General features: G+C 41.3%; 1 protein-coding gene across 3 annotated transcripts in view; it reads right to left on the bottom strand.

Moving 5' to 3' along the window:
* Positions 1-20,899, bottom strand: part of LOC136866529 (uncharacterized) — a 300,340-nt gene extending 279,441 nt beyond the window's left edge. For 2 of the 3 annotated variants that reach the window (XM_067143577.2, XM_067143580.2), the window contains exon 1: positions 20,767-20,884. The gene's annotated coding sequence lies outside the window, so the exon portion shown is untranslated. Of the gene's footprint in view, positions 1-20,766 lie in introns of all 3 variants that reach the window. The other variant, XM_067143584.2, reaches the window with a different exon arrangement.
* Between the last annotated feature and the right edge of the window lie 4,332 nt (positions 20,900-25,231).

Raw genomic sequence — 25,231 nt, 5'->3', positions numbered from 1 at the left:
ACGCATGTTAATGCGTTTTGTTACAAATTTCCAACTATTCTTGGCAATCAAACAAGAATGTATTCCCTCCGAAACACACTATAAAATTAAGAAAGTTTTTGTCAACACTATTGCAACTTGGTCATACCTGCCATAATAAAGGAATGGAAGATGAAATGAGCAAGAATAGAAAATGATTATGGGCAACTTCTAACATTGTTTCACAACTCCAGTTAGTCATTTTCATTGAAGAAACGGAATCAAAGAGCGCCAGACAACACAAAAACAGTCCTACACTTAATCAATCTGGCCGGGTGATGAGCGAGTGAAGCGCCGAGGTGAATGGGCAGGTGGTAGCGGCCGAGAGGTTGGGACAAGTTTCTATGCACTGTCTCGCCCGAATCACTCGCTCGCTACTAGACCGAGTACTGACTGCACTTATCACAGTAGCCGAGAACTCGGCCGAATGCACTGTCTCGGCCCAGTATTCGGTGGGTGTAATTCCGCTTGTAGGCTAAGTGGACCTAGAACCAGCCCTCAGATCCAGGTAAAAATCCCTGACTTGGCCGGGAATTGAACCCGGGGTCTCCGGGTAAGATGTAGGCACGCTATCCCTACTTAGTTTAAATTAGGCGAATAAAAATAACACATTTCCCTATTTAACATGTGTATTAGCTTGTACAGTACGTAATCCACCAGCCAAGTAGGAGAACCACATTTCTATTTTCGGAAGTTAGGACCTATGTTCTCGTAGGTTATACTATGACTATCAAACTGTGATACTTGGAACTAGGTCCCCAACAGTAGTGATTGTAGACGTACCCTCGTCTGCACATGTAATGCACCCACGAACATTTTCGAACATGGTCATTTTGTGGTCCAAATATTTTGGAAAGGGGAGGTAGAGTGTTGCATGGGCGTACTGACCTCCAAATCTTTGAACGGGGTACACTAACCGGTCAACGTTATTGTGACAGTGTACTCCTTCCCCATGTGAATCATTTCAGGAGTGCATTCGGCCCTGACTTCACTTTTATGGATGACAATGCACGACCGCGTCCAACAACGCAGGTGGAGGAACTCATGGAACGAGAGGATATTCGGTGAATGTACTGGCCTACCCGTTCACCCAACTTAAATCCAATCGAGCACCTGTGGGACATGTTGGGCAGAAGTATTGCAGCACGCCCACATGCACCAAAGATCATCCAGCCCGCGCTGGTGGAGGAATGGAACACCCTACCACAAGAACTCCTTACCAGTCTTGTGGCCAGCATGGGAACACGTTGCATAGCAAGCATCGCTGTCTGTGCTGATCACACACACTTTCAAGAACCATGTCCCTTCTTTTGTGATGTCCACGGGACCATCATGAGTCGCAGTGACTTGCATGTAATTTATTGTCTCTGTACAAACGTGTCATTTTTGTTCGCCTCATCGCATATTCCATTCATTTGCCTCCGTGCCAGTTCCTATCCTATGAATGGGTCTCATCAATCTATGTTACTTGGCAGTGGCACTCATGCTAAAGTTACTTTCGTCTTTAAGTTTTACACAGCGGTGTAGTTGGCAAACAACTTTCGCAGCTTCACGTTCTGTCATGATTGAACAACGAGCGAGAACCGTACGACCATTGAGGGAACTTGTCCCGTATGAATTGGAGAAGGTCGTGAATCCTTGCTTGAATAAGAAAGTCGTATCGCAAGCTCAGAAAAAGTAGTGCTTTCGCCCAGTTAACGACTCCGTGTGAAACCGCCTTTAGTGCCAGTCCTAAGCCCGGATAAGGGCGAAGGGTTGGTGAGATTAGATGATCTCTCCGTAAAAATTTCTCTCCTGAGAAAACCAGAAACATGAGGAACTCCCAGCTGGCCCCTATTTCATAAGTTACAATGTTAAAGGTGACAAGAAACCGTCAGACAGGTTTATATTTTGACAATTTTGTGTTTCATAAAATCTTACAAGTTGTAGATTGTTACAATTATACCAATTTGTGCTGCATATAACTTTTGAACTGATAGGTAAAAAGCTGACAAATTTATTAAATTGTAGACTACATAGTGTTATGAAACAGATATAGGTATGTCATTGGTTTTTTAACAAATTTGTAACTAGTAACAGCGGTAGTAGCAGTAATGAAAATAATTGAAATGAGACCACGTCTTAGAGGCGGAAAACTATCGATAGTTATCGATAGCGACCACTATCGTCTGATATCGATAGTCAACGATAGGTTTTTCCCCTCATTGTCTTATTTTATGCCCTAAGAGAAATTGTACCACTGTTTGCAATTAACTGGTGAGGTGTTTGTTCCAATTCAAAAGTGTGCATTTAAGTATCTCTGTGTACCTGCGACTTCAGTGCCGCCAGAAAGACTTATTTAGCATTTTGGAAGGTGGGATTCTCTATTCAACCTAACCTTGGTTGAGTTGGTACCAATACGGGACGAAAAATGAGATTTATAAGTTGTCAGGGATTGTATGTTGGCGAGAAAAGATAAGGCACATTTTAGGTCAAAGACCTAATGAAAACAACTGAAAACTCTCCTGGCAGCTGTTGAGAATGCTGTAAAACATTTTTCCAAATATATTACAATACCCAAGAAAATGCCGGGCTATCGCAAAATGAACACTGCTGCTGAACAAGAATGTCTCGGGCGGCCACGTTATGGGCAAGCGCGTGCAGCCCGAGAATGTCTCGGACGTGCCACTGAAGAGATTTATGAATGATTCCGATTTGAATTTCAGAAATTACACGGCATGAAATTGTTGTGCTTTGTAATGATTTTTTGCAGATTGTGTTCAATAAATGTTCTATTTTCAGGCGTAATGGTATGATTCGTTCCACTTTTTGAAAACTATCGATTTTTTAAATGCTGTTCGTTCGGGGCGTCGGCCTATAGAGATCTTTTGCCTCTACGTGCACTATGTGATATGAACCTGCGTGTAATTGGAATGGAGGAAATGTAGAGTGTTGAATGTGAGGAAAGGAACGTTAAGGACGACACAAACACCCAGTCCCCAGGCCAATTACAATTAAACACCCCTGGCCCAGCAGGGAATCGAACCCGGGCCACCGGGTGACAGGCGGACGCGTTGCTCCCTACACCGCGAGGCCGGACAAACTATCGATTACTATCGATAGTAGAGCTCATGATATCGGAAAATATCGATGGCGATTACTATCGATAGTTTGCCGCCTCTACGCCACGTTTTTAGACAACAGACTAACCTTCAATTTCAGTGACTTTGTAGTCGAAGATATATTTCGTATTAGCAAAAACATCACCGGAATACATTATTCAGTGAATCCTACAGGACAGCAATTGCAGTCACAAACACAAAAGTTATTCATTCACACCTCAAGAGCAAACTTTGTTTCCTCTGCATTGGCTTTTTAATATCGTAATCTTATCAAAATTACTTGCCATTCTGAGTGAGTAGGAGAACAAAATGCAGGTTAAATTTCAGTCCTGCATTTTACCGCTTCGTAATAACAATCAATCGTTTGTGCATCGCATTCAATGATCAATATCGCACTTCAGAGCCATCTAGAGCGAATTACATTAAACTTCAGATCTGACAATATGTCGCGTTTATGAAACGAAGTCTACAAGTTACAATGCTTTGCTAGTCACGTAACAAAAACCTGTAGCATTTATGAAACAGAAAATTGTCATGACAAATTTGATCAGATCTGACATAATTGCCAAAATTTTCACACCTGTAATGTTTTATGAAATAGGGCCCTGGGGTAGGGCCTACCTACTTTTGTTTTAGAATCCCGGTTGACGTACCAACTATCTATTTCGGACTCTTATTTCTTCTTCATGAAGTTATTCCATTCCCACCGTATAAGGTGGGTGGGCCAACAGTTAAACGAGTAGCCAAGTGGAGCGGGAAAAAAGTTGAATAAAGTGTAAATTTTGAGTATGTGTCGTACATACGTATGGGAGAGTGTTGGGTTTTGGCGCAGAGGGCACCGAGGCCAACCAAGGAAGCACCCCAGAGGAAACCCGCACGACATCCGCCATAGTCAACCCCCACTAGACCCCGTTTATTGAAGCATTCATATACATACATATACATGAAATGAAAAGACAAGGCAGAAGAAAACAATGTCTCTGAAAGGTATAGAGTCTTTGATCAAATGCACGTATAAAGACTTATGTACAACAGTTACAAAAACACTGAACAAATAATTTAATGAAGATGCTTGGATAAGAATATTGTCTTTCTTGAGATTGTCACATACATAAAAACAAGATGAGCAAAGGAACTAACACTTATTGCCGTATGTACGTCACGCAGATTGAAATAATACGGGGAGCACTGCAATAATAAATACAGGAAAAGAAAGAAATTGAACCACAAAAATAGAATTAAAAAATAATCACTGGCGAAGAAATGAAAAGAGACATAAGAGTCTTTCTTCACGGCTTGAGGTACAGTATGTGACACAAACACAAAGATAAATAGAAATAAATAAGGAGTATATTGCCGTATTCCTTAGCACAGAGCAGGACATGTGAAAGCGAAACGATTAGGGGCTTTATTGTGGAAAGAAAGGTACGAAAATGGAGAAAGAAGTGAAATGGAGTACGAGAAAATGAACCAGAATGAGAAAATATAGTCCGGCACATGGTAACGGCACTTGTGGTGCCCTAAGCATTGAAATGGAGGTGCGGCACCACTGCAATCAGAAGCACACCACAAGGATAGAGAAGAAAGGAGATAGGTGAGAGAAGAGAAGGGCAGTGGTGATAGAAGAAATGAAGCTACGATGTTTAAGAGGGAAAAAGATGTGAAGTAGATGGAGTACGGTCGTTATTGAGGACAGCAGAAGCGAGAGGGGAAAGCTGGAGAGTCAGAAATGATGGGGTTGCGATTTTGTAGACCGGTTTGAAGGTACTTGACACGAAGGGAATGAATATAAGTGAGGATAGTAGGGAAAGAAATTCATAGACTGAAATTTGGCGGGAGGGGTATCGTACGGAAGACGAGAGCGATGCGCAGTGCATGTCGGTCAAGTTTAAGAAAGTCGCGATATTGTCTGTCAGTTGCAGTCAACCATGTCAGGGATGCGTAGGTGAAGACAGGCTGGATGAAGGAATGATACACGTGAAGGATCTAGGGAATTTTGAGCCCCCGCGTTTTGCCCGTAAGCAAACGGAGGGCTCGGAAGCGTTGGAGGGCGCGGGTGTAAACATCCTTGAGATGGTGGTTCCATTTGAGATTGTTCTGAAATTTGATACCGAGGTACAGGAGATTGGTTTCAGTTAGGCGGGAAATGTACATGGTGAAGATGACACGGTTTCGAGGGTGACAGAGGCGAGATTTAGGTCGAAATACGAGGAATTGCGTTTTGGAAGGGTTAACGGAGAGGTGCCAGGAGTTGAGCCAGACTTCTAATGAGTTGAGATAGTTTTGGAGTAATTTGTTCAGGGCAGGGGTAGTAGGTGTGAGGGCCAATATTGCGAGATCTTCTGCGTATTGGTATAGGCGAAGGGGAGGATCAGGGTGAGGAATATCGTGTGTGAAAAAGATGTACAGAAGAGGCGAGAAGGGCGAGCCTTGAGGAAGGCCAGCAGTCATGCGGAATGTATGGGATGGGGTACCGTGGATAAGTATTTGTGCGGTTCTTTGCAGTAAGAAGTTGCAGATGAAACGGACAATGGTGAGAGGTAAGGGAAGAAGGCGGAGTTTGAAGAGAAGGCCGGAGTGCCAAACAGAGTCAAACGCTTTGTCGACATCCAGACAAACGAGAACACCGGTGCGGCGAGGTCGAAGAAAGGCAGTGAGAGAAGCGGTTATATGGAATAAGTAGTCCTGAGTGGCATAGAGAGATCAGAAACCTATCTGCGATGGAGGAAGGAGGCTGAGAGAATTGAGGTAGGAGGAAATTCTCCTACTCAAAATCCCCTCGAGAATTTTGGAAAGAACCGGGAGAAGAGAGATGGGACGGTATGAATGAAGGTCGGACGGCGGTTTATGCGGTTTGAAAAAGATGAGAATGTTGGTTTTTCACCAATGGGCAGGGAAAGCACCGGTGTATAGGATGAAAGTATATGAATTACTTAAAAGTTCTATGGGAATGGGAGGGGCTTCTTTACGATGGCATTATGTGATACGATCTGCTCCGGGAGAAGTATTTTTCTTATGTTTAAGGAATTGCAGGATATCCTGGGGAGTGATGGGGCGTTGAGAGGATGGGAATGGTCCACAAGACTGAAATGATGGAAGGAAGGCTACAATTCGCGGAGATCAATTTGGGAATAGGCTGAGATAGTGGGTTCATCGGGGTGGAAGAGGTGAGGAGTGGTGGGGGGTGAAACGACTTTGGCGTAGTGTTGGGCAAATAGGTCAGCTTTGTCTTTGTCGGAGTCGGATGTTGGGGAGGGTGAAGGGTGGGATAGTGTGGTTGAGGTTTATTGGTTTTGGTACTGTAAGGCGGCGGAAGATAGTCCAAAATTTTCGTTGATCGTCTTGATCAGCGAGTTCGTTACATTTGTCCATCCAAAGTCCGCGTTTGATTGCTTTGATATAAGAACGGGCGTGGCGTAACCTGCGTCGGTGGTGAAGTAAAGTAGTCGGGTCTTAAGTACATGATAGAGGTCGTGCGCAAGACGGAGGAGCTGAAGTGCCTTGGGTGGAATGGGGGGTTTGGATGGGTAGAAAGAATGGCGAGGTATGTGGAGGTTGTCAGCGAGAATAAGAGCGTCTTCGAGTTTCGTGATGAGAGAGAGGAGAGTGGAAATGGAGGTGGGGTAGATGGCGTCCTGAAGTTGATCGGTAATGGTTTGGCGGTATGATTCCCAGTTCGTTTTGGAGAAACGTCGAGTCGGAGGAGGGCGAGGAGAATTATGTGAGAAGATTCCTGGCAGGGTGAGCAAGGCGGGAGCATGGTCACTACCGATATGAAGGTCGAGTTGAAGAGTTGGGGAGGCGACTAAGGAAGGGGAGAGAATACAGATATCAGGGGTAGTATTGTGGGAGGGCTGAGTAGGGAAGGGAAAAAGGATTATCGAAGCGAGCTTTTTCACTAGGATTGATGTTATAACTGCCAAGAGAACATAATCTTGGAATGTGGTATCTAGGTGAGTGATGAAATGTGACGGTATCGGATTAGGGTAAGGCAGGTAGAGGGTGGCGAGGGTGAATGTTTGAGAGTGTGTAAAGATTTCGGGAATGAGATACCCTGTGAAGTCATTAAGAAAACGATAGTAGTGCTGGCGGACAGTTAACCCCTTTCGGACGCCAATCGCGACACCACCGCGAGGTTCGTAGAGGCGGTCGCCTCGATAGAGATTATAAGGGAAGACATGAGGGCGAAGAAGTGGCGTCAGGAAGGTTTTGTTGAGAACAAATACAAATACGTCCGCGGCGTATTGGGAAAGGGATAAGTCAAAAAGCAGCCGGTTAGTTGACAATGATCTTATAATAACAAAATAAATTTGGAACATTAGGAAGGGGACAGCACTTAGGGGAAAGAATGCAAAGTGCATTCTGTTCCCCGAGTATGCCACATCCACGTGGGAGTTTAAGATCAACCGGGCTGCCAATTGAATTTAGGGGATCATGTGGGGTCTATGGAAGGATAGGATGTTCTGCAACGTCATTGTTATAAAACGGATGATATTTTTAGAACTTGGGAGAGGGAGGACAGAAGAAGAGGAAGGTCTTGGGAAGTGACCGAGACAACCGGCTCAAGCTTGGAAGTTTCAGGGTCTGGTTTGGCCTTGCAGCGATAACTAAGGGCAGTATGAGGCAAGGTACAGTTGACGCATTTAGGTGCGGATTTATTGGGACATTCAGGTGTGGCATGCTCCTGACTGGAGCAGATGGCACACACCTCAGACTCGGTGCAAGGACTACCTGGCGGATGATCGTAGCGTTGGTAGCGACCACATCTAATCTTGTGCGGAGGTGAAGATCTTGATGGCTCCACGCTATGGCGGCGCGCATACACCATAGCGCCGTCCCGAAGCAATGCATCCAGAGTCACCACATCCCGGGATAGGAATCGGACGAGGGAAGTCGGTCCTTGGGCGTTACGTACACGTAACACACGGTAGATTTGGTGCCCCTCGAGTTGAAGTTGAGCGGCTATTTCATCGTCTGTCAGATCTCTATCAACACCATAAGCTTCCATCGACAAGACTGGCGCTGGGCGAGAAGGTGGCTTGAGTCGGCGGGCAGATCTCTGCTAGGTGATATTCTGAGCACGACAGTGTTTGCCAAGCTGATGAGCCCCCGTATTGGCAATGAAATGGTTGTACAATGGTTTCCTAGTTTTGATATTGAAACCATTCCGAGTCCTTTGAAGTTCCAGATGATAATCATTATAGTTGGGAGTGAGTCGGGTAATCAACTGATAGATAAGCTTGGAATTAGATTTGTCTGGGTCGATATTGATGAGTTTAGTGATATAAAATGTGGGTTCAGGCGTAGAGACTGTAGGGTTGATGACACTGCGCTGTCGAATATGGGGAGGAAGAGCTGGGTTACGAGCTGCCTGCGCATAACTACGTACATTCGTGGGCATGTATGTCGCAGGGTTGAAAGGAGGAGGCGTTGGGCTGGTAGGAAGTGCACCAGCCGGAGGAGCTGTAGCCAACGGAGGAATTCCCAGATCTGGCTGTTCTAGAATTGAATTCGGAGAAGTATAAGTAGATCCCGTCGATGCTAGAGAATCTTGCTCGGCACACACTCGCTATCATCCGGTGCCAGGGCCAGCAGTATCAATATCCTCCAAACGTCGTGGTACCTTCCCCTTTTCTGAAGAATCCATCTCGTTGTCACTCATGTTGCCGGTAACGTAGCTTCTGTCTCCGATACTGGAGCGAAGAATGTCCTGTGGTGAATCCTCACTACAACTACTCAGTCCACCTAGTAGGTGCACTTTTAATGTGCAATAAAAACACGTGGCCTCGTACGGTGTAAGAGCTGCAGTTGGACAGCGAAGGATGTTTCGGACTAGCTTAACAGTGTCGCAAACGATCTCCTTAAGTCATCACGTAATACTTGGTTGCACCTAGCCTTCGAACCTTCTTTTTCCGGTACTCGTGGGACCAAGACGAAAACCGACAACACGAATTTGTTTCTTTAGCTTTAAGAAGTCGTTTAATTAAAGTTAGAATTTTCAGTGGAAGGGGTCTCAAACAAGTAAGGCGAAAGGGAGAGCGGATATCTAGGGTTCAGTTCCTGCTTCGCCTGTGGGTGGGAACGGTAGAATTAACGTCCACGGTATCCCCTGTCCTTCGTAAGAGGAGATAAACGGGGCCCCAGAGGCTCGTAACTTGGAAGTGTGGGTTGGCGAACACGGGGCCCTTTGCTGCCCTCTTGTGCCAGGCTCCTCACTTTCATCTCTCCTACCCGACCTCCCTTGACCAACTCTTGTTCTTTTCCGAACCCGATGGTGTAAAGTTTATGAGGCCTACGGAGTCTTTCATTGTCACGCCCTTGGTGGCTCTTGTCTTTCTTTGACCGATAACTTCAGTCTTCGAAATATCGGACCCGTACCATATTTTCCCTCTGATTAGTGTTAATAGAGGATGGTTGCCCAATTGTAGTACTTCTTAGAACAATAATCACCACCACTTCAGTTCTTGGAATATGAACTTGTTTTAACTCGTTCTACCGAGCTCGATAGCTGCAGTCGCTTAAGTACGGCCAGTATCCAATATTCGAGAGATAGTGGGTTCGAACCCTACTGTCGGCAGCCGTGAAGATGATTCTCCGTGGTTTCCCATTTTCACACAAGGAAATTGCTGGGGCTGTACCTTAATTAAGGCCACGCCCGCTTCCTTCCCACTCCTAGTCCTTTCCTGTCGCATCGTCTCCATAAGACCTATCTGTGTCGGTGCAACGTAAAGCAATTTGTAAAAAAACTAGTTCTAGTATTCTGCTGCTTCATCTTCTTTCTATATCTTTTGTTATTTTTTAAACCTGTTGTATAAGTCACGTTCACTAACATGAAACAGTGAATTTATATCTATATATAAAATAATATGTCCTGACTGAGTGAGCCAAAACTATTGGGACATAAAGGAATGAAATTTTGGGGATACGTTTATATTACAGTGTACGTGCTCACTAAGGGAGGATTTTTGGATATTCTGTCGCTAAGGGGATGAAAGGGGGGGGGCGGGTTGAATTATTTATATGAGCATATCTGTATCTCAGAAACTTAAGTTTACAGACGTAAAAATGGGTATTTAGAATCTCCTTTAAAAATAAAGATATATTTTTTGTTTTCGGAAAATCCCTTTAATGGTGGTAAATAAAACAGCGCATGGCGTTTAGTGCCAGGAGTGTCCGAGGACAAGTTTTGCTCGCCAGGTGCAGATATTTTTTATTTAACACCCGTAGGCGACCTGCGCGTGGTGATGAGGATGACATGATGATGAAAACGACACACACACGTGCCAGCGAAATTAACCAATGATGGTTAAAGTTCATGGTTCATGTTTGTGGGTTACTGTAGTCACGTAGTTCCGACTCTGCCAGGAATCGAACCCGGGACCCCTGTGACCTAAGGCCAGCACGCTAACCATTTAGCCATGAAGCCAGACTTAAGGAGGGGTGGAAAAAAGTGATAAAGGGTTGAATACCTTTTATGAGAATACTTAAATCTCAAAAACTGAAGATGTTACTGACATGTAAATTGGTATTTGGAAAATCCTTTAAAAATAAAGATACATGTATTTTTGTTTTTGGAAAGTCCCATTAATTGGGGGGTGGGGGGGTTGAACAGGAGTTACAAAGGGGATGAATTTTTTGAAAAAAAGGCTATATCTACAGTATTTCTCAGAAACGTAAACTGTTACCGGCGTGAAAATTGGTATTTTAAATCTTTAAAAAGTAAAGAAATATGTATTTTTCTTTAGAAAAAACACTTGGGTGCGGGGGAGGGGGTTCAAAAGGACTGAAAATGGGGTTGACTTCTTTTTATTAGCATACTGATATCTCAAAAACTGAAGATGTTACAGGGGTGAAAATTGGTATTTGGAGTCTCCTTTAAAAATAACGGAATACGTAACCCTTTGTTTTCGGAAAATCAACTTAGTGGCGAGGGGGTGAAAAAATAGTTGAATTCTTTGTATGGCGATACTTATATCTCAAAAACTAAAGATGTTGTAAACGTGAAAATTCGTATTTGGAATCTCCTTTCAAAGAAAATAAACATGCATTCTTTTGTTTTCGGAAAATCCACTTAAGGGGGATGAAAGAATATTGAAAAATTAGTTGAATTATTTATATGAGGATACTTCTTTAAAAATAAAGAAACGCGCTTGGGGCGGGGGAAATCAATTTGGGGGTGGAAAAGGAGTTGAATTTTTTATGAGGATACATATATCTCAGAACCTGAAGGTTACAGACGTGCAAACTGGTATTTGGAATCCCCTTTAAAAATAAAGAAAAATACATTTTTGAGGTGGGAAATTAACTTAACGCGGGGTGGGAGGTGAAAAGGGAGTTGAATTCTTTTTATGAGATTACTTATATCTCAAAAACTGAAGATGTGACAGGTTTGAAAATTAGTATTTTGAATCTTCTTTCAAAGTAAAGAAACACGTATTCTTTTGTTTTTTGTAAAATCCATGTGAGGGGGTGAATGGATTGAATAATTAGTTGAATGATTTGTATGAGGATAATTATATCTAAAAAACTAAATATGTTATAGACGTGAAAAGTAGTATTTGTAATCTCCTCTGAAAATAATGAAATACGTATTTATTTTCGGAAAATTGACTTCATAGGTGGGGGGGATTAAAGAAGAAGATGAATTCTGTATATAACAATAATAATTTCGTGTGGCTATTTCTAGCCGGGTGCAGCCCTTGTAAGGCAGACCCTACGATGAGTTTGGGCGGCATCTGCCATGTGTAGGTAACTGGGTGTTATTGTGGTGGAGGATATAGTTATGTGCGGTGTGTGCGTTGCAGGGATGTTGAGGACAGTACAAACACCCAGCCCCCGAACCACTGGAATTAAATCAGTAAAGGTTAAAATCCCCGACCCGGCCGAGGATCGAACCCGGGAACCTCTGAACCGAAGACCAGTACGCTGACCATTCGGCCAACGAGTCGGACCATTCTGTATATATGAGGATACTCCTATCTCAAAAACTGAAGATGTTACAGACGTGAAAACTGATATTTGGAATCTCCTTTAAAAATAAAGAAAAACATCTTTTTTGTTTTCGGAAATCCACTTAAGGAGGTGAAAAGAATTGAAAAAACGGGTGAATTTTTAAAATGAGTACCGATATATCTACAGTATATATAAAAACTTAACATGTTACAAACGTGAACCTTGGTATGTGGGAAGTCCTTTAACATTACAGGAACATGTTTTTTCTACAAAAAATGCACTTAACGGAGGTGAGAAGTGAAAAATAATTGAAATACTTTTTATGAGCATAAACTGAAGATGATACTGACGTGAAAATTGGTATTTGGAATCTCCTTTAAAAATAAAGAAACCTTTACGGAAAATCCACTTAGACGGGCATGGGGGTGGGACGAGGACTGATAAAGGGATTGAGTTCTTTTTATTGGGATAGGCTACTTATCTGCCTGCTGTCATTTCTTGATGGATACAGTACTTTTGCATCCATCTCTTGGCACAGGCCAGAGCAAAGTGTAGCTGCCACTGAAGTCCCAGTCCCATCCATGGCTGTGACAATATGGAAGCTGCTGGGATATGGGTGGTGCTGATTAATGACATTCAGAGCACAACCAGTGTGTCTGAGTGTCATGAAAGGTGTTGCTCATAGATTTAGTTGTGCTACAATAGCACTGTCTGGCCCAGTGAGAAAAGCAATGGCAAACTACCTCACTCCTCATCTTGCCTAGTACGCCCCATTATTGGTTTTTGTGGTTGCCCTCTAACTGCATAGCCTTTGGTGATGCTATTTGAGGATCCAACCAGCCTCTGGGCTGATGACCTAACAGACAGACAGGCTACTTATCTCAGAAACTGAAGATGTTACAGACGTGGAAATATGTATGTATATGTATATTTGGAATCTCCTTTAAAAGTAACGAAACACGTATTCTTTTGTTTTCGGAAATTCCACTTAAGGGGGGTGAAAGATTTGAAAAATTAGTTGAATTATTTGTATGTGGATACTTATGTCTAGAAAACTAGAGATGCAATAGACGTGAAAATTAATATTTGGAATCTCCTTTAAAAATAAAGAAACATGCATTCTTTTCTTTTCGGAAAGTTACTTAAGTGGAGGGGTGAAGGAATTTAAATATTAGTTGAATTACTTGTATGAGGATACTTATATCTAAGATAACTAAATATATTACAGACCTGAAATTTGGTAATTGAAATCCCCTTAAAAAATAAAGAAACACGTATTTATTGTTTTCGGAAAATCCAGTTAAGGGGGTGAAAATAACTGGAAAAGCGGGTGAAATTTTTAAATGAGCACCGATCTACAGTATAAGTCAAATATTAACATGTTACAGATGTAAAACTTGGTATATGGAGTATTTAAAAATACGGAAACATGTATTTTTTCGGACAAGGCACTTAACGGAAGTGAAAAGAAATGAAAAACGAATTGAACTATTTTTTATGATAATAATTATATCTTAAAAACTGAAGATGTTACAGACGTGGAAATTGGTATTTGGAATCTCCTTTAAAAATAAACTTTCACGGAAAATCCACATAGGTGGGCGTGGGGGAAGGACTGATAAATGGGTTAAATTCTTTTTATCTGGATACTGATATCTCAAAAACTGAAGGTTTTACAGACGTGAAAATAGGTATTTGGAATCTCTTTTAAAAATAAAGAAACTTTTTTTCGACTTGAGAGAAGACTCTTTCTCACATGTACAGTTCTCTGTCGCATGGTCATCTTATTTCCACAAGACAATACCACAAACATGGTTTACAAAGAGTTTCTGAGGTAAATTAAATTAAATTTTCTGTCGGAATTTATACTTTATGGATTTTCAGATAATGTCTTAGTACAGTACCGAGGAACGATTACTGTTAACAAATTACGAAATCCACGCGAGCGAAGCCGCAAGTAACTGCTAGTATTTATATATTTAAGTGACAATCTCTGCACATCAAGGTGGATCCGGCAGACAAATGGGGTATTACAGGGGGACCCACTAAGTCCTCCGCTGTTTAATTTCTTCACACAGGATGCAATCAAAGAAATCAAGAACCAAACACGGAAGGTTCACGCAAACGTATATTCGCACGACATGGCTATTGCGTCTGAGAGTAAAGAGGAACTACAAGTTGCCATGGACTTAATCGTGGAATGGGCAGAAGAAAATAAAATGGACCTTAATGCGAACAAAACCGAATTGGTTGTTTTCAGGAGGGGAGGAAAATTATCTAAGGATGATTATATCCTATGGAAAGGACAAAAGTTACGGATTAATAATCATTACAAATACCTAGGGATTACAACACAGGTAACAAGAACAACATTCACAATACACCTGCAGGAGAGAGTCATCGCAGCTACAGAAGCATTAGTGATATTAAACACCTTCCACAGCTATCTTTGGGGACAGCCATGGCTCTGTTTAATACGAAAGTTGTTCCAACAGCCATATATGGTCTAGAGCTAAGATGGGAACATCTCTCGAAAAGACAACTACAAGAGCTGGAAAGTCTGAAGGCTAGATTCTTGAAGAGAGTTCTATGTGTTTTTAAATATACATCATCAAGACTAGCATACGTTCTTGCAAAGGAGACGTACTTCATTGAAGACATAAGATTTAGATTGCTACTTTCAGCGACAAGGAGTTACAGGAAGTTGCTACAAGAACTGCAATCAAAGAGGGCTATGATATGGGGTGAGTTTTACTCGACTGATGCGATGATAAATAGGGATTGGACACGCGGTGGGTATGGTCTGAGGCATACAGTGACCAGGTTTGCCGTACACGGGTTCCACCATAAGGTATGCAGAACCTTGGGATTTAACAAGCCGGGACCAGGCTGCTTATGTGTCTTCTGCGACCAACGGTGTCATATGTACCTTGCCATCGAATGTTTCCGTAGAATAGGAAGCTTGACACAATTGTGTCAACAACTGATGACGTTTTGCACGCATTGATTGTACATTATTATTATTGATGTATATCTGAGTGTATCTAGGCTAAGTGTATATATTATGGCATTTGATTGCAACAAATGTATTATTATATATTTAGCTCATGGCTTTACAGATAGAAGGCATACGTACATGATTTTGAAAAACAAACTTTTTTAAAAAAATCTGTGCCTCTTTACCACATTGTATATTTCTCTTTATTTATCATGGCATGTATATTACTGTTTTATCTTTTGTTACTGTAAACATGATTATTGACGTGTCCCGTATCACTGTATGATCAGTTGGACGAAATAAAATACAATACAATACAATCTTTATGCCCAGGTTGTTTATGTAACTAACTGTCTCTGGAAATGCATGAGCCAAATCACCGATGTTGCAACCGTACTTTCTTTTTGGACGCTCGGTGATAATATGCTGGATGGTCTGCTTAGAAGCACCACAATCGCAGTTAGGTTTAGAAATTACTTTCCATTTGTAGTGGAAATCTGCACAGATATCATGGCACCATCGTATCCTGTTAAGAGTAGACCAGATTTTACGAGGATGCTCAAATCCAGGTGGCAGCGACGAACCAAGAAACTGTACGGTAGAGTTGACTCAGGCTTAGTATTTTGTCTTCCCTGCCATTCTTCAGTTATATTGAAGTTGATATTTTTCAATTTTATTTCAGTTCTTATCGAAGGTTTTAGAGACCGTAGACATCGGCGATGTCGCCATTTATTAGTAATTGCGGTTTATTAATTAGTTTCTGGAAATCCTCTGAGGAGAACGTTCTTACGTCGAAGATCTGATGGGGAGGTATGGCTGAGGATAGGTAGACAACATGTGGGTGTAGATCTTATTGTACCGGTAATGTTATGTATCGTGGTAAATGAAATGAAGTATGGCTTTTAGTGCCGGGAGTGTCCGAAATCATGTTCGGCTCGCCAGGTGCAGGTCTTTCGATCTGAAGCCCCTAGGCGACCTGTGCGACGTGATGAAGATGAAATGATGATGAAGATGACACATACACCCGGCCCCCGCGCCAGCGAAATTAACCAATGATGGTTAAAATTCCAGACCCTGCCGGGAATTGAACTCGGGACCCCAGTGATCAAAGGCCAGCACGCTAACCATTTAACCATGGAGCCGGACCGCAACGTGGTGTTGAGCTGCTTATCTATGAGGTAGGTGTGTGGGCAATTCAACCAAACACGAGCACAGTACTCGGCAGACAAAAACACAAGAGTGAATTTTTATAAACCCGCATGCTTAAATTCCTATGTGTATTAAATGCGTTCAAATAATGAGCTAAGTGTGCAAAGAAACTGTACTTAATGTGGTTTTTTTCACAACTTTACTCGCAATCAGCACCAAAAATGCTATAAAATAACCTATTAGGTTTCGGAAAATTTTCCCATCGCACGAATGTGAGGGGGGCGGGGTCAGTACAAACACCCAGTCCCAGAGCCAAATTAAATAACCGTTTAAAATCGCAGAACCGACCGGGAATCGAACCCAGGGCTGTATGCTGACGAATCAACCAAGGCGCTGGACAAATAATTGATGTGATTATTAGGGCTCGGAAGTTAAGGAAAAATCCTGTTTTTTTTTAACTGTCCGAAGACGAGACCCAACATAATTTATGTTCATTCTGGGTCATTGTAGACCAGAAAATGGTGGGATATAATTGAATTTTTTTTGCATTTTTCGGCATTTTTGACTTATCCTTTTTTTAAGGTCTTAACGTCTTTTTTCTGCAAGTTCACCTTCTTTCGACTATATTTGTACTGTCCATTCTCAATTCGAATCATCATTAGTTCATATAACGCCTCTTAAACATATTTTCTGTTGTAGTAGAGAAAATGAAATTTTATTAAAAATGAAACTAATGCTTTAAAAACCTACGGGACCGAGCTCCATAGCTGCAGTCACTTAAGTGTGGTCAGTATCCAGTATTCGGGAGATAGTGGGTTCGAACCCCTCTGTCAGCAGCCCGAAGATGGTTTTCCGTGGTTTCCCTTTTTCACACCAGGCAGATGTTGGGACTGTACCTTAATTTAGGCCACGGCTGATTCCTTCCCACTTTCTTAATCCCATAGTCGCCGTAAGACCTATCTCGCAGTAAGACCTATCTGTGTCGGTGCGACGTAAAGCAAACTGTAAAAAACACGGGTATCAAAGTATACAACGTAAGACAAGTAAAATACTGAAAGGAGAAAATTTTGATGTGAGTGTTTTAAAAGAGGGAGATGTCACTTGCTTTAAGTATGCAAACTCGTGTCTTCATAGCGAGGTGGTGCAGCCCTTTTCAGGCACACCCCCAGTGGAGGTGAGCTGCATGTACCACTTCAACGACTTCCCAGCCCTCCTGTCGTTCTTAAATTTCTGGCAGTACCGGGAATCGAGCTCGCCCCCCTCTCCCCCACCCCCCGAGGACGGCAGCTAATAACACCCACTGTTACGCTACGGAGGCGGACGCTTTAGGTATAAACCCTTAACATCTGTTGATGTGGCGAGAAGCTTCAGGATGTTTCGCACCGTGGTGTCCGAAAACCGACGCGACGATCCCTTACACCTAAGAACCTCGCGATGACTTCTGTGACATACTGCAAAGTCAACCGAGGTAATGATTCCGAATTCTAATTATGCAACCCTTGTGTGGTTAAGCCATTGCGGGTTCTAGGTGGAAAAAAAAAAAAAAAAAAAAAAAAAACATTCATTCCAACGTCTGCAAGTACATTTTTTAACAAACACGGAATTCTTTTATTTAATTGTGTTAATCTAAAAATTTATGCTTAATAATAATAATTTCGTGTGGCAATTTCTAGCAGAATACAGCCCTTGTAAGGCAGACCCTCCGATGAGGGTGGACGACATCTGCCATGTGTAGGTAACTGCGTGTTATTGTGGTGGAGGATAGTGTGGTGTGTGAGTTGCAGTGATGTTGCGGGCAGCACAAACACCCAGGCCCCCTAGCCAGTGGAATTAACCAACGAAGGTTAAAATCCCCGACCCGGCCGAGAATCGAACACGGGACCCTCTAGACAAAGGGCCAGCACGCTAACCATTTAGCCATGGAGCCCGACAATATATGTCTGAAAGAAGTATTATTTCACTAATATGTTTTTGCACTGTGTGTTGCAAAGCACCAGAATATTGCATTTTAAAGCATTATATTCCTTCATTAAATATGTACCATATTATGAATGGATTTGTACCGCACTGTTACCTCCTTTTTGCCAGTTTTTAGATCCTTTTTGATATTATTAGGTCTTTTTGGAGGTCTTCTTTTTAGGCAATTTATCGGTTCTCAACTTCCGAGCCTACTGACTACTTTTACGGTCTTCGAAGAAGACGAGGTGCCAGAATTTCGGCCGGCGGAGTTCTTTTACGCACCGATAAATATTAAATCTACCTGCATGAAGCTGGAGTATTTGAGCACCTTCAAATACCACCGAATTGAGCCGGAATCGAACCCGCTAACTTAGGCTCAGAAGGTCAGCCTTCTGCCGTCTGAATCATTCAGCCCGGCAGCGTTCTGAAGGTAGTCAGTCATATTCTCTGACTTTATGAATGGATAGACTGAAAATCTAGTTTTTAATAATGATAATTTTAATGTTATTTTTTACGTCCCACTAACTACTTTGGACGGTTTTCGGAGACGCTGAGGTGCCGGAATTTTTCCCGCAGGAGTTCTAATAAATCTACCGACACTAGGCTGATGTATTTGACCACCTTCACATACCACTGACCTGAGCAAGGATCGAATCTGCCAAGGTGGGGACAGAAGGCCAGCGCCTCAACCGTCTGAGCCACTCAGCTCCTTATCTGTTTTTATATGAGGTTTATATTTCTCTTTGGAAGTGTTATTTCCCTCCCCACTTGCTGCCACTCAGGGGCGAAGCCAAGGAGGGGGTTTACTGGAGGTTAGACCCCCATGAAATTTTTACAAAAGAAAATAAACGAGTGAAAGTCGACTTAGTGGGTTGGCTTTTTGAATATTCACAGAGACATAATTATAAAAACAATATATTTTCTAAGAAGTCTCGAAAGATGGATTTTAGATTGTAAACATACCATTCGCTGTAAAACTGTTGACTTTGATCATATTGTTCTTGTTCTGTATTTTAATGTACATACGATGTTTGTAGTGCAATCTGAATATCAACATCATATAATTGTATGTATGTATGTATGTATGTATGTATGTATGTATGTATGTATGTATGTATGTATGTATGTATGTATGTATGTATGTATGTATGTATGTATGTATGTATGTATGTATGTATGTATGTATGTATGTATGTATGTATGTATGTTAGTCCTCAGCCCGAAGGCTGGTTGGATCCTCAACAGCTCCACCATTAGCTGTCATAGATGGCCTAGGCATCAATGAAGAGACGTACAAGGGAAATGAGGAGTGAGGTAGTTTCCCGTTGCTTTCCTCATCGAGCTAGAAGTTGCTATTCCATATGTCAGACAAGCCCACTGCAATTCATACACCGACTGACCCTATGAGCAACATTTTCACACCATTCATAGCAGGGACTGGCTGCATAAGGAGTGGCATTATTAGCAACACTCATTCCTCAGTCACTTTCATTTTGTCAAAGCCAAGGATAAAGCCGAGACAGATCAATGAAAGTAACAAAATTGCTCTAGCCCATACCAGAAGACATAGTGCACTGTAAACACTAGGTCCTGCCAGCAAAGGCATAATTCATTGTATCGGCGTCTTTATTATAACACTTATGCATGAGCGCAGCACACACACACACACACACACACACACACACACACACACACACGCGCGCGCGCGCGCACGCACGCACACGCGCACGCACGCACGCGCACACACACACACACACACACACACACACACACTATAGCAACCCCCTCCTCCACCCCTCCCCCTCCGACGATCCTTGTTACGCAACTGCTACCACTCCACCGAAACGCGGGCAAGACGCCGATTTTCTCATGCTCCGGCTGTGCGTGACAAGCGGTGAAAAAGAAATGCCCACGCACACGCTACACTCAGACAATAAACAGTTGTTTGTTGTATTGTTTTATGAGCATTAAACGTCTTTTGATATTTTTTTTTCAATCGTAAAATTACCAGCGTAGCGTGTATTGGGCTGAACAGTCGGCTTGCCACGCCTCTCTAAGCCGATATGTAGGCTACCTCCATCTGCTGTACCTGCCTTTGGTTTCGTATATCAAAATGCAAGTCCCCAGAAGGGGACTATAGTTTAATTGTAATTCTTGTTGCAACTGGGGGAATTAAATTATGGTTCCATTTTTGGAATTTAATATTTGACATACATTGTTAATTTACAATATTATTGAACTTGGGAAAATGACGACACAACTGATACTTCTCATGGTAGAAAATATTTACGTCCTTTTCCTCAAGGGAACTGTCATACTAATCAGCCCGAATAAATTAAGCGTTCTTGGCAATTTTTCACTCAACTTTCTGATTTAAAAAAGAATTAGAAGGAAGGAACATCAAATTACCTACTTAACTCGTTTCTAAGGTTAATATAAAATTCAAGTGTGGATGCTAAATCTGGCCGATTCTTGCTACTAGGCATTTAATAGTGGCAGTTATTAATAAGTCGAAGTTATACATCTACGATGATGATGGTACATGCATTTCTAATATTCACTTTATGAATAGTCTATTACGATACTCACAACTTCTTGTGCTCCATCAAAAGAGTGATAGGGCCAGACATTATAACTTGAACATAGTGCGCTTAACACAGTAACGTGAGAATTCTGTAACGTATCTCTTAACAAACACTCACATAGTGAAGGGTTGTTTCTTCTCCTTACACTGTACATTCACGAAGACTTCCAAATTTATTTATATCCTAAGCAAGAATTCGTAGCAAGACACAAGTGTCCAACAATATTAATAGCACACTGAACCTTGGCCAAAAGAAAGTACTGAACGTCAATTCAGAAAGATCTCAAGAACACTAAATGCCTGAAGTTTAGCAAATAACGTTATCGTAGAAATAAGCCGATTGTACTGTACCAATAACTCCTCTGGTTAAGAGGAATTTACTGGGTTTATTTCATTACCCTTCTAATACTCAAACAATAAATTTCTCAAGAGTAGGCCTATATGAACTGCTAAGATTTTTCCCACCAGAATTTTGAAACTGTGCGAGTCAAAGCAGCATGTTCGTATATAAAAAAAGAAGGAACGTCTAAAGAGCGTTCCGTGTTAAGAAAACAGTACTGGTACTGCTCTTTATGGACCTACAAGGAATGAATCATCCATAATTCTTCGTGATTAAAGAATGTTATAATGTAATTTACATTGTATTATGAAAGAAAGAAAAAGGACGATGTTTTTTTTTTTTTTTTTTTTTTTTTTTTTTTTTTTTTTTTTTTTTTGCCCATGGGGTATTAAAATACATTCGCAGGGAGGAAGCACAATAGCGGGCACAGCCATCGCTTTGTTGCCTTCCTTCATTTTCCTTCTGAGTTGCTCTGGTACATGTTACGCGTAATCCCTTACGCTGTGAATGGCAGGCAGCTTAACACTGTTGAAGAGAAGTCATATTTATTCTAATATTTCTTCCTCCTTTTGTCTTGAAGTCAAATGCCGAGTTTCACAAATGTATGCACCACCGATTGCCCGTTATGCTTTGAAAACCAAACTGAGACCCTCTAAAAGCCCCGTCCCCTCGAGTTCCTAAACATAATTTTCAGCTTAGTTCCCCCCCACCCCCCACCCTTTCATCTTGGAATTAAATGCTGAGTATCGCCAATATATGTTCCGCAGTTTTCCCATGATACTGTAGAGCACAGCTGTTCGATATACCAACAGTAATTACCAAACTATCTCAGTCGGAGTCCCACAGGGCTCAGTGTTAGGATCGTTACTCTTTCTTATTTTTATTAACGATATTGGTAACTTACATCTCAGAGGTAGATTATCACTTTTTGCAGATGACACCAATATATTCTATACCGGTGATAACATTCAAGAACTTGAACAAAATATGTAGCATGATGCAAATTTAATTGAAACATGCTTCTGTAAAAATCGATTTACAATCAATCTGACAAAAACCAATTATATTTTATTTAATAAACCTAAAAGTAATTATTTTTTTAGATTTACATATGACGTTTTTTGGGCAATCAGTGCCTAGAGTAAAGGCTGCTAAATTTCTTGGACTAATTATTGACGAATCACTAACGTGGAAGAATCATGTTGAATCTACCTGTGACAAACTGATCCCAGCTATTGGCATTCTAAATAGACTGAAATACAAAGTTTCTCATGATTTATTGAAAAGTGTTTACAAGCCCTAATTGAGAGCCATATTACTTATATGGAGCCTCCGTGGCTCAGACGGCAGCGCGTCGGCCTCTCACCGCTGGATACCGTGGTTCAAATCCCGGTCACTCCATGTGAGATTTGTGCTGGACAAAGCGGAGGCGGGACAGGTTTTTCTCCGGGTACTCCGGTTTTCCCTGTCATCTTTCATTCCAGCAACACTCTCCATTCTCATTTCATAGAATCTATCAGTCATTAATAAATCACTTTGGGAGTGGCGACCCCAACGTACTAATAGCCTATATCTGCTTCATTCATTACATCCCTGACCCGGTCAATGACTGAAAAACAGGTTGTAGGTTTTCATTTTCATTTTTCATTACTTATATGATCCATATATGGGCATGTTGTACTAAGGAATTATTCACTAGATTTGTTATGATGCATAAAAGAGCATTGAAAATACTTTTTAAATTGCCTCTGTTAACTCCTACTGAACAATTGTACAGACTATGTAATGTTCTCTCACTTGAAAGCCTACGACAGAAATCTTCATTGGTTATGATATATAAAATTATTCGTAATTTGGCACACTCAAATACATCATGTAAAACAAATTCAGTAATTCACAATTATAATACAAGAAATGCTAATAACATATGTTAAGAAATGCTAATAATATCCACTGCATTGTTATCCATTCAAATAAATATGGAATTAATTCCATATGGCATTATTCTGTTAGTCTCTACAATAAACTGCCGGAAGATATAAAGAACGCCTCTTCAATAAAAATGTTCTAAAAGAAGTTAAATAATTATCTTAAGTAGAAAAAATGTAGATGTAATGAATTTTGAAACTGACTTTTACATTTTCTTTCTTGTATATTTAGTAGTTGGTGTGACTGCTTGTTTACTCTTACACTGTACTTAGCCTACAAGGAATACAAAGCCTGCTCACTCGCAGTGTTCTCTTCAGAAACAGTGTCCGCCTGGCAGTGCGCATCTTGACCGCTGCAGCGCTAGTATACCACCTCACATCAGCACTCAGTAGCATTGGTAACGGGAGTTAAAACCAGCACAAATTGACCTCTGTACTATACTTCCTGTATATTATATACGTTACTGAGCAGAATGAAGTAGAAAATAATTAATGTTCACCTTTTACCCCTAGGAGTTCAATTCAGCTGTGGATTTTCATTTCAGATAACACACACAACTGTCGAAATTTATGTCTGGCATTTAAAGGGATATACGGTCTGCACTAGATATTTTTACTACCGCACCATAGATTTTCAGTGAAAAGGAACGACTTTAACTATTTTCCTTGATATTTTCTTCTCATAAATTGTTTTTCTTATCGAGAAGTATTCTCAGCGATACTCATCTGTCATGCCATTAGAGTAGTTAGTGACAGAGAGGTGCAGAAACTTCTGCAGTATTCTGCTTAGTTCCTCAGGATGATCACTTTTCCCACACTGTAGAATAGGATTTTTAGCAACACGTGGCAACAGTATTTCGGTTAATGTTTGTACTGTTTTTGGACTGCCCAGCGTTACCGATAACATTTCGTCCCTTACTTGCCCCAGTTTCATCAGCAGTGAAACAAAACATGGCTTTGGATACCTGAGACCACCTCTGTCTTTGATTTTTATTAATGACGTTAGTGGAGATGGACTCTGGATAAACTAATTTTATCAACACACTCTGGACATGGCATGCGGTCTTCGACAACTCTTACCAAATACCCTCAAATATATGCCATTGCAGCACTCGACGGAGCGGTCACTAAGGTTCCATAACTTATTCTTGGTACCACCTACACAACAGAATAAGGAAATTATTATCATCAGAATAGGAGCAATAATAATAATAAGTAACCTAATTTTTGCCGTCTCGTGGTCTGCGTATTTACTGTACCATACCTGGTCTGTTTATTGCTTTAATCCATAATTCCCTAGTTGGCTCTTAGCAAGGGAATTCATGGAAACCATTTCCAGGAACTTTATTTCTAGAGCCTTGTTTACAAAACGGAACGCAGCAGTACACCAGCGTAATATGATTGACGTATTTTAACCACATCCTTTTCCCATTTGGCCAGTGTGTGAATTAAGCAGAAGGTGTCAGGTTCCAATTCATCCTCAATTTACAAGAGTTTCCCCGTTTCACATCGGATGGTAAAATTATATTCTGCGACGTTTGCAGCAAGAGGTGAGTGAAACTTGTTTTTTATTTCCCCATAACGAATTATTATCAATTAAACAAAATCAACACGGTGTTTTAAATAATGCATATTAAGATACGTAAAACTGCAGCTGCCTAAAAATACTGTAGAGCCTATTTGAGAGTCTGTTTTAGGCAGTTAAAATAACATTTTAGCACCTAAAAATCCGAGGTCTAGTAATCACTATATCAACAAACACAAACACCAGTCCCCGAGCCAGAAGAATTAATTAGACGTGATTATAATCACCCATCCGGCCGGCAATCGAATCTGGGACCTTCTGAACCGAAGGCTTCAACGCTGACCATTCAGCCAAGGATTTGGACAAAACAAAATCATTATTGAGTTTCATTATTTCTATCGGTATTAACATTCAACTTTCGTCACCAGTAAGCATACAGTGTGTAGAAATACCGCCAACCGACGTGTTCATGTGAGGTTGAATTGCAGCGCCTCTAGCGGCAAATATAGCATCCACAGGGCGGACAGCTATGAGTGGCTATTGGGCAGGCTTTGTATTCCTTGTAGGCTAAGCACTGTATCATTATGAAACAATTCAATTATATTAAAACAAAACATATACCGGTACATATGGTTATTTTTATAGGATATATTAATATTTTATGAAACTAACGTAAC

This window comes from Anabrus simplex, chromosome 3 (assembly GCF_040414725.1).
Source record: "Anabrus simplex isolate iqAnaSimp1 chromosome 3, ASM4041472v1, whole genome shotgun sequence".
Lineage (NCBI taxonomy): Eukaryota > Metazoa > Arthropoda > Insecta > Orthoptera > Tettigoniidae > Anabrus > Anabrus simplex.
This window is presented reverse-complemented; position numbering and strand designations above follow the sequence as displayed.